At 36.2% G+C, this 11,171-nt stretch overlaps 1 pseudogene; it reads left to right on the top strand.

Moving 5' to 3' along the window:
* The first annotated feature begins 10,741 nt into the window (after positions 1 to 10,741).
* On the top strand, positions 10,742 to 10,860 carry LOC119048428 (uncharacterized; annotated as a pseudogene).
* The last annotated feature ends 311 nt before the right edge of the window (positions 10,861 to 11,171 follow it).

Here is an 11,171-nt window from a genome sequence, read left to right as displayed (position 1 = left end):
AGAAACATCAAAGTATGGTTGCCTCTTGTGCGACCCCTACTGGGGGCCAGCCCTGCAACCCAGGCATGTGCTCTACACTGGTAATCAAACCGGTGACCCTTTGATTCACAGGCTGGCAGTCAGTCCACTGAGCCACATCAGCCAGGGCTCCATGGGTTTCCTTTCAAGTCAGCAACATTTTATTCAAGGCAGCAACATTTTATTCAAGAACCAGAATTCAACTTGCCTTTGTTCTTAAAACATCAGAAGCTTTATGTCTTGAAAGAGAAAAATGAAACTCTTTTTGTCTCTTGATTCTTTCACATAAACAGACCGTGCAATGCACATGATATCATGTCAACTCACCTCATTTCTTATTGCGTTTGATAGGCTGGGAACCCTCGAGTGTTTTCAAGGGTACAGAAGAGCAGAACAGGAGAAGACTGAGAAGTCAATGTTGAAAGGGGACATTGTCAAAGGACTGGCATTTATTCTTGCATTTGTCCATGTTTAACTCCATTCGCATCCTTGTTCTGAATCTCTAATCACTGATCACAAATAGTTGTTAAACATGTACCAGCATCTCACTAGTAATAGCTATATTAAATATGTCACAATGTAGTAGAATTAAAACCCTGAATATTGTTTCCTTTTCACCTTAACTGAGATTCCACTTCACAAGAATAATTCCACATGGTTTCCTCTAAAATAGAAAATAGCACTCAGTTACTTTTTATCATCAAATGAGTCTTCCCTTCCTCTACTTGTCATCTTTGGTTTAAAAAAAACCACCCACATATTTTTATATCAGCGTTTTATTGTCTCCCTAGTCTGAAGGCTCAAGAAAAAAATTGCATTGGGAAGCAAAATTGTGTTTGTTATGACAAAATCATGCATGTCATTGAAATAATAACACCCTGCTGGGTTCGCATGCCATCTCTAGATGCTGTAATAGATTTAAAGTTTATCTGTCAATGAATGAAATGTAGCCCATTCGACCTATCAAAAGGGTGAGGGTCAGTTTAGATGTCTGAATTCTAATATCATGTGTGCAATTCACCTTTGAATTTCAGGGCAGGAAAATGACTTCCTTCCTACAGTCTAATTCACCAAATGAATAGGTAGCCTTGCCCCCTACTTACTACAAGGAAAGAGACATTCATAGTAGAATAACACCATTAAGGCAATTTGAGTTTTTGAAAAGAAAGGTGCTTTATAAATAGTAAGCATTATTTTTCATATTCAGGAATTTTTGCCTACTCCCACAACTTTCCTTGTGATTATCTTTAGTTTCCAGTAAATAACATTTTAACATTTGGTGTTATCATGCGATCGTAATAGAGGAATATTAAACTAGAAAACCCAAACATATGAAAATGTCTATACGCTGTATTCTATCATTTCATTAATTTAAAATTCAGAAAGTCTACAAGATTGCTATCATTTGAGCCTATTTAAGGATACTCTGTCTTTGGGGGTAAACATTGTTTCTCATAAACACTAGATATTTTATTTATGAGGGTGTGACATTTTAAATAAAAAACTTGTTCCAAAGATAAAAGAAAGTTAATGTTTTGATTAGGTGGTACCAGCTGTCAGAGATGCCTTTCTGAAACTGGGGGTGCTCACTCTATTGAAAGCTCTGGGGTTTGAATGGTGGGGGAGGGGTAAGAGCAAGGACAGTAGAGGACCCTAATTTGTTTGCTAGCAAAAAGTGGGTGTTAGGGACAGAGTAAGATTTTGCTTTGACTTGGATCCTTGGACTAACTTGGCTTAACTTAAAAAAGGAAACAAGCCCTGACTGGTGTGGATCAGTTGGTTGGATGTCTTACTGTTAACTGAAAGGTCATGGGTTCAATACCCAGTCAGGACACATACCTGGGTTGCAGGTTTGGTCCCCAGTCAGGGGTCATGCAAGAGGCAGCCAATCGATGTTTGTCTCTCACATTGATGTTTCTCTCCCTCTCTTCCCTCTCTGTACAATCAATATTTTTTTAAGAGTAAACATGAATTGCATCAATGCAGAAACCTGCATTATCTTAGCCAATAGGTTTATTGGGAAGATAAAAAGATCTCTCAGTCCTCAAAATGATATCCTATCATTTCCTCATTAGAGCTCTATTATGTTGGATCTTTAAGATTCTTTATATTTTCATGAGTTTTTCTCCTACTTTAAACATAAAGTAAAAGAAATGGTCCTTGAGTTAGGACCATTCTTTCAGAAGTCATCAGTAAACATTTTACTGATAATGAGCACCTCATGAACAGAAAATCAGAGCATCTTTTGTAGCCATTTGGGCCACAGAGGACACATCCTGGGGTCAGGATAAGAGTACCAAGGGAGTGGAGAGGCTCAAATAAAAACTAAATGAAATAGGGGAGGGGAACTTACCATTTGGTTTTGTGCTTCTCCAGTTATGTCATGCAAGCAGGTTTGGTGATTTCTGGGTTAAACCAGCTTTCTTTGCACACAATGGAAATTCTATTTTCATAACTATCTGTTTCTATCTGTTCATTTTTGCACACACACACACACACACACACACACATAAATGTGTCTCCTCTGTGACAAGAAATATTCAAAACATAACATATATGCTATCTCATTTCATTTTGATAGTGTTTCTATGTGGTATATATAATTAATTCCACTTGACAGATAATTATAGCTCAGAGGTGTTAAGTTTCTTATCCTATGTGAGATATTGGAACAGAAGTGCCAGACACCAAAACCCTTTCTTAACCATTATGCTACATTAACTTGCTCTTAGCAAATTGTTTAGGGAGATGATTCATGAAGAAAAGCCGTTCTGTGATTTAGTATGTTCAGAAAATGAAACATATTATTAAACCATGTCCTTAGATAATTAGAGATGACATTAACGTGTTAAAAGCCACAAGAAATATAATCATTTATTAAAAATAAACACCTCCATTAAACACTACTTTCTATATCTTTATGACCTTGAAGTGTTTTTTGAAGAATGTTATCAACTTCTCATGGAGTTAGTACCCAATAGTATATAGCTGGATATCAAGAGCTAGAGAAAAATGACCTAGTCCTACATTTCCCTTTCCTCAATATATTTAAGATTTTATTAAAACCCTTTCTTGTTTGTTCATGAAGGTTTTTATGTTCAGTGTGTAATCCTGAATAGAACTTAGAGACACAATACCTTAATATAAATCAAGTCTTTGTGTGAAACACTCAGCTGCTGGTCCAGTGCGCGTTTCCTTCTCCTAGAAAATAAATTTTGATTTTGGCTCACCAAGTCCATGTTAGTAGATTAGATATTTTTATTTCTTCATTTCTTTTTTTACTTTTTATTTTTATTGTTGTTCGAGTACAGTTTTCTCCATTTTCCCCCCTCTACTCTCCACACCCCCCCAGCCATCCCCACCTCCCAACCCTGATCCCACGCCCCCTTGGTTTTGTCCACACGTCCTTTTATAGTTGTTCCTGAAAAACCTTCCCCCCTTACTATACCATAAGCTCCATGAAGGCAGGGACCAAGGTTTATTTCATTCACTACCATGTAGCCAGTGCCATACCTGGGCCATTAAGAGCTAGTGAACAAATATTTATTGAATAAGGATTCTGATTAAACAACTAAGAAGTGACTTAAAAATGGAATATATTCTCAGAACTACTCCCTGTCACTAAAATCCAGAACAGCAGTTGTCCCTCAGGTGAATGTAAGGGGTAGTGACTGAGAAGGAGCCAATGGGGCCTTCCAGGCATCACACAACATTTGCTTCTTAGACCTTGAGCTGGTTACATGAGTGTGTTCATAACAGGAAAATTCATCAGCCTGTGGATTTTCCTGTATGCTGATTGTACTTCAACAATATTCAGGGAAATCATGAAATCCAAAGGTGACCTATTTTTTCATCTACTTAACTAGCCATCCTGAATATGTCAGGGCTCATAGATAACACGGGGAGCAGGAATTCACCACCAACTACTGATGAAGTGGAGGGCATGGTTAAAATCTCATTCAGGTAGGCCATCCCTTAGGTGGACCTGGAAATGCAAAAGATCCCATAATGGCATAGACCTGGGCCTGTTCACTTTGGGTCTGGGAGGGGCTTTCAGACAGTGATTCTCTGAATGCTGGGGTCTTTGGTAGAGAAGGAAAGTCTCCTATTTTGTCATTAGAATTTTTGTTTTATTTGCAACACTTTTGAGATGGATATTATTCTCTGTTTTATAGATGGAGAAACTGATGCCCAAAAGGCGAACCTAATTGCTCCTAAGTTGTAGGGCAGGCATGAGATTTCAACTCAGACTCTAATTTGGAAGACTCTACTCTGCTGCCATGGAATCAATTCTTCTCTAGTGAAAGGCATTTCTGTCTCACATTAAAACATGAGACAAATCAAAACAAAACAATCATAGTTCATTACAAATTGGACTCCAAAAACACGATGGTCCTAAAATTTCAATTACTTTCAATACTGACGTTTGACGTATAAGAATTCCATGGGTTTACTTTTTTTTAAACCACTTTAATGATCCTCAATAAAAATACATATACTTGTATGTGCTTAAGTATTTATGTAAATGCAAATAATATATATGCATATAAGATGAAAAAATATTCATAACTATCAGTCAATAAACATGTCTTCTGTGAATTTTTAAAACTATGTCTAACCTTTCAAATTAGACATATTCACAGTATTAAGTAACACCCTTGACACCTCATTCTCTCTTTCTTCATAAATAATATGTATTATATTTTAAGTTTTATAGTTGTCAGCAAATGCTTTCTGTCTTTTTTAATGGTACGATAAGTTTAGAAGAGGAATATATTGGGTAAAGTATAATTTATTCACATTTGGCCTAATCAGAAAGTGGAGCAATAATAATAAAAGACAAATTAAAGTTTCTTTTTAATGTATTTTGGTAAGGCCTTACAAGAGTAAAAGATTCTATTAGGTAAATTCTGAAAACAACTTATTTAGATTATGGGTTTTTGTGGGAATTTTTTTGGCTTAGAAATATAGATCAGAATCAAAACCTGGTGCAAGTTTTCTTCTTCTAATTTAATTTTTTAAAATATTGACATTTAAATGCTGGGTAAAATCACAAAAACGGGAAAATTGGTCAACTCCAAAAGGTTCATTCGGTTTCTGACAATATTTGTCACATTTGCAATGAACTGTGCAGAAAGAGAGACTTGACTAGCAGGTGCCATTAATCATTTAGCAAAAAGAAAGGGGGCCTTTCATTTTCAATGAGCAGGAACACAGTGGTAAATGAAGGCAAAATCAGTGGATGACGAGTCGCTTACTTATCACTTATCTCCTGAGATAAAGTCTGACTTGGAAAAAAGTGTTGTGATTCTAGTGGCATCCATTTATGATTATTGAAGTCATTTATTCTCTGTGGCACACATATATCATTTGTTACAATATATTGAATTTTTAAATTTATATTTTACTATTTATTTTCACTGCTCAAAAAAAAAACATGACGCTTTCTGATCTGCAAACATATTCAGTGGAAATTGTGAATATTCCGCCTGGCTAAAGGGCACTTCAAAGGTAATTTGCCTGCCACCACAAGTGAGAAAACTGCCAGTCACTGTGAGAAAGATACAAAACCTGATAAAGGTAAAGGAAAACAAATATTATTCAACAAAATTCTAGGTTGCCCTTTGATTAGGGAGTATTAGAATACAAATGAACACAGAAGTGGAGACAGGTCAGGCATGTAGTTCTTGAAAAATTAGCGGGCACTTATCACAGAAAGAGATTGATGTTTGCATCGGTCAGGGTCCAGTAAAGAGGAACCACAGAGTCAATTAGGTAAGGCAAATTCGAATGCAAGGAATTATTAAATAAAAACAGGAGATTAGCTACTAAGAAATAAAGAGAACTTTAAAGAATTGAAGAAGAATCTTTAAAGAATTTCAAGAATTCAAGTAGCTGCTTCCTGAATTCCCTCTTCTTTAAGGGAATTCAGGAAGCAGCCACTGCCTCTAGGGGTAAGACCAAGTACTCAAAGAAGGAACACATTTGGAAGTTGTTTCCCGCCCCCAGCCAAGCTTGAAATTCAGACTCCACTGGGGAAAAGAGTGACTTTACTGCACTGAAGGGTAGAGAAATTTGTTGAGGTGCTGCAGGATGGGGCTGGAAGGCAGGAAACTGACAGATGGGGAGCTGTTAAGGGCCATTGAAAAAGCTGCTTTAAGGGCACCACTACAGCTCTCTGGGTACCACCCTCTGGAGAACTGTTATCTTCACTATTCAGCTAGAAAAGGGGTAAAGAGAACTAGACATTGCTCTAAATAAACTGGGGAACTTAAGCCTGCTTGATAGCCAAGAAGCTACAGCCTCACATTGCAGAAGATTACAGCATTTCCCCACCGAGGGCATTAACACCCCCCTTCCTCCCTTCAGTACCAGGTTGTTGGGGGAACAGGGTGAGGTGCTGGACAACAGAGGCCTGTCAGTTTAACTGGGGCATGGACCTTATTCAAAGCCCATGGAAACTTGGGAAGTTGATTGGTCATTTTGAGAAAGCACCTGGTCCACCCCAAACCCAATCTTGGTTATAATCCAAGAGAACGAAGAAGCTTGCTCTCTCTTTCACTTGTGCTCTGCACTCACATGGTACACACACCTGTTCACTCCAGTGTCTCCAGGTCAGAGCCTGAATACCAAAGCACGACAATAACTACAGCTGGAAACACACACTGAGCTAGCCAGATGCTGGACTGGACTGTACTTCAATATGAAGCATAGACTCTGGGCAGTGGCCTTCATCCTGGTTCAGCTGAAGAGGAGATTAGACTTTTTCCATGGCTGACGATGGACAGAGAGAAAGACTGGGGAGGCAAGATGGGAACCCCCATCATTGTACATCATCAATAAACCATACCACAGAGCCACATCCTCCTGTGAGGGTCTCAGAAAATTCTTTTCCTTTACACACCACAAGAACCCTGCTTCCACCAATAATGATGAGCCATTGCAATTCATTTGCAGGTGAATGCCCGAGACTGTCCTGAACATCCGCCAAGTGCTACAGGAGCAAGAAGAGCAAAGTGGAATCAGGGAAAGAAGTGACCTCCCTTGTAGCATCTCTCCAGTGCCAAAGCTTAACATTATCCCAGATGAAAAGGAAAATAGTTCCAGGGTCTGGCTACAGTATCCAGCCCCCTCAGAAAAAAAAGGTGAACTTAAAGAAGAAATAAAGTGATAACTGACACAAACTTCAAATATAAAACTACCCTTGCATATGTTCATTTGAACACACAGGCTAACAAGTATACATTATGGATTCCATTCAAAAGTTCTACCTATCAAATTTATTAGGATTGGCAGTTCTATTGATGAGTAACATATCTGCTCAAAAACTTAACCTCATTGCATTAGCAAATATTCATGGAGCTAAATATATAGTCATCTGAACTACATGAATTTAAAAAATACTTTCCTAAGACAACTTCAATATTTTTTTATGAATGGCTCCAACATCCATTAAGTTGAACAAGATCATAAACTGGGAAACATCCTAGAAAACAGGTCTCATTCAATCACAATATTAGAGCAAAAACGAATACTGTCATTTTTAAAAAATACACTGCACATAGCTCTCTAGTCATGCATTTATTTCTATCACCACTCAGACAATACACCATCACTTCTTTCCCGGAAAACTCTAATACAACCCATGTGATTATTAAAACCTAAATATCATGCTGCGCTTATTTAAAGGCATTTTAAAATTGTGAAATGTCTTACAAAAGAGTACATGTAATGCAGGTATACACTATAAAATAATAAAACAAACACTACTGTATCCTTTATACATTAGATTATCATCAACACCATTGAAAATCTCCGAGTGACCCTCCCAACCTTGTCTTCTCCAGCAACCCTACCAAAAGTGTCCAGTTTCTGACTGGTGTGTTCATAATGGTTTTCATAGCTTTCAACATATATAGGTATCATAGAAACATGTCTTTGAACAATGAATTGCTTAGTTGCATTCTTAAAACCTTCTATAAATGGAATCATGGAATCATGCTCTACAATGATTGCTTTTTTAACTTACCTTTTGTTGACCAAGTAGCTATGATTGATTTTCATTGCCATATGGTATTTTCTTTTGTGACTATTTCATGTTTTATAGTTCACTTTACTGTTGAAGGAGCTTTAAGCTATTTCTAGCTTTTTTCTCCTGCTAAAATCAGTGAGGTTACAAATATTTTCATACATATCTTCTGGTGCCCGTGTGGAACAGCTTCTGTTTGACAAGTGCTGGACTAGAGAGTAGGCATATTTTCAGTCCTTAGTGTACTGACTACCCATTCGTGACATTGCCAACACTAAGTACATACAGCACTTGAGAATTTTTAGTTTTTGCTAATCTGGTGTCTGTGATATGGTAACTTAATGTAGATCTTTCTGCATTGTTGTTTATTGATGAGATTTCACACTTTTTCATGTATTTAATGGTAATTTCTATTTCTCCTTTTGTGAAGAACTTAATTCTTTTTTTGTTGTTGTTCAGTTATAGTTGTTCCCATTCCCGCCACCCCATGGTCCTCCCCTGCCCCAACAAATCCCTGTATCCAAAGACAGTCATGAAGGGTAGGAGCTCCTTCTTTCCTTCTGCTGTGAACTAGTCCATGGTGTATATATACCACAGTTTTTTGATCCACTCATTTACTGATGGGCACTTAGGTTGTTTTCAGAACTTCACTATTGTAAATTGTGCTGCTATGATCATTGGGGTGCATGGGTTCTTTTGGATTGGTGTTTCAGGATTCTAGGGTATAATCCTAGCAGTGGAATCATTGGATTAAAATGCAATTTCATTTTTATGGGATTTTCTGAGGAAATTCCATACTGTTTTCCATAGTGGCTGCACCAGTCTGCATTCCCACCAAAAGTGTACTAGAGTTCCCTTTTCTCTACAGCCTCATCAGCAATTGTTGTTGATTTGTTTATGATGGCCATTCTGAACTGTGTGAAGTGGTATCTTGTTGTGGTTTTAATTTGCATCTCTCTGATGGCTAGTGATCCTTATGCCTATTTAAAAATCTAAATTGCTGTATCTCGTTACTGATTTGTAGTTATCATTACTAAATTTTAGAAACAAAAACTTGTCAGTTAATTGTGTTGCAAATATCCTTTCCCATTAAAATGCTTTTCTTTATAGTCTTGAAATACTGCACTTTAATGAATTCAAAATTTTATTGTAGTCAAGCCTCTTGATTTTTTCCTTTGTGTCCTTTATTTTTGTGCATTTGGAAAATTCTGTAATCTTGATAGTTGAACAAAAACATTCTATATTTTCTTCTAAAAGTTTGAGAAATTATTTTTAAATGCATTTTTATTAAGCCCAAATTAATTTCTGTATATATTAGGAATATATTTTAGTTGTCTTTTTCATATAAATAACAAATTGTTCCAACATTAGTTTTTGAATATTTCAACATTTTCCTACTGATTTGTATTACCAGCCACAATATAAAATAGGTTTTCATGTTTGGATCTATTTCTGGATTCTTTCTCTGCTTTTAATTTGTTCGGGGCTGTTACCACAATAATGTAATTAGCATTAAAATCCTACCTGGTCATTCTTCTTCAGCAGTATCTTGGCTTCTCTGAGCTCTTTGCTATTCCATAAATCTTCTAGAATTGGCTTGTCAGGGTTTTTGAAGTATACCAGTAAGAGTTTGCTTTGCAACTTCATCAAATCTGTAGAACAATTTGAGGAAAATTGACACTTTTACTATATTGGGTTTACCTACCTCAAATAAGCACTTTTTAAATGTTTCATAATATAACATAAGTTTTACCTAAAAAAGGTTTTGAATATCTTTTGCTGTGTTCAGCTTTACAGTCTTTGATTTTTCTTATTATATTCTAAGTGGCATTTTCGAGTTTCATTTCCTGTCTCTTAATATGCAGATGTGCAATTGATTTTTATATTAATTTTGTATTTAGCAAACTTGTTAAACTCCAGTATTGATTTACATATGTTGTCTGTAGATTCATTTGCGCTATGTCATTTGATAATAATGACAGTTTTGCTTCTTCCTTTCTGAATTGCTTTTCCTTTTCCTATTGTCCGGGTAAATACCTCTATTACAAATGTTAATTCTGAATAGCTGCAGTGGGCTTATATTTGTTTTTAATCCTTCTGTAGGTTTTTTAAAAATAAACTTCCTCCTATTTATTTTCTTGCATAGAAGCCATTGTTTCTTCATTACTTTTAGTTTTGTGTTTTACCTGTTTAACGTAAAAAATATATTCTGCCTCTGACAATTTCAGTATCTACAGCACTTATTTTTCTGATTTTTAGTTTAGTGTTTTTGTTGACTATCCATGGGTGACAAATAAGTGACAATAATCCCATGGGGTCAGTATTTCCCCCTCCCCTGGCCGTTTTGGGGGTTCCTCCGCTGTGACTTGGCTTTTCCCCCACTTGGGTCTTTGCACTGTTAACTCCTCAGTGTGATTCTTCTTTCACTTTTACATTTAAATATCCTGTATGTATCCTTCAGAGCTCAACAGAATATTACTACTAATCCTAAAGTAAGACTGAGTTACTATTACATGATTTCATTATTCTCCTTCTTCCTTATAGCAGCTATTACAGATATTACAAGCAACTGAGTATTTAAATATTAATAACTATATAACTTTTTAAGATATAAGCTCTGGAAAGGTAGAGTGTGTTTGCTTTTTTAATACTGTATTTCTACTGCCTAATACAATATTTTTGATAAAGAAATTAGTAATCACTTTGGCAGCACATATGCTAAAATTGGAACAATATAGAGAGGATCACCATGGCCCCTGTGCAAGGATGAAAGCAAATTCCTGGTGTTCCATTGAAAAAAATCAAACTATTTTAAAGTGAATGAATTAAGGTATTCTAAAGGAAACAATGAGTTAAAACTTAAACCATTTTTGTCATGAAGATCTGTGCAACTTAATGTTATCAAATATTACTAGTAAGATTAAAGATACATAAGATTTTCAGGTAAAATTTATAAAAATTTACTGGAACTTTAAAAATTTACTAATGTTGGAAATATTTTCCATTCTAAACAGAATACCTATGTAGTCTGAGCATGGCCCAAGGACCACTAATTGTCACATTTATGGGGAACCAATGCCATGTGTCATGACAGGGAGCATGTCATGAGTAAAACAAGGCAGTA

Source organism: Artibeus jamaicensis, unplaced genomic scaffold (genome assembly GCF_021234435.1).
Source record: "Artibeus jamaicensis isolate MK-2021 breed Jamaican fruit bat unplaced genomic scaffold, CSHL_Jam_final contig_519, whole genome shotgun sequence".
In the NCBI taxonomy this organism is placed as follows: domain Eukaryota; kingdom Metazoa; phylum Chordata; class Mammalia; order Chiroptera; family Phyllostomidae; genus Artibeus; species Artibeus jamaicensis.
The sequence above is the reverse complement of the archived record's forward strand: the minus strand, read 5'-3'. Positions and strand labels throughout refer to the sequence as shown.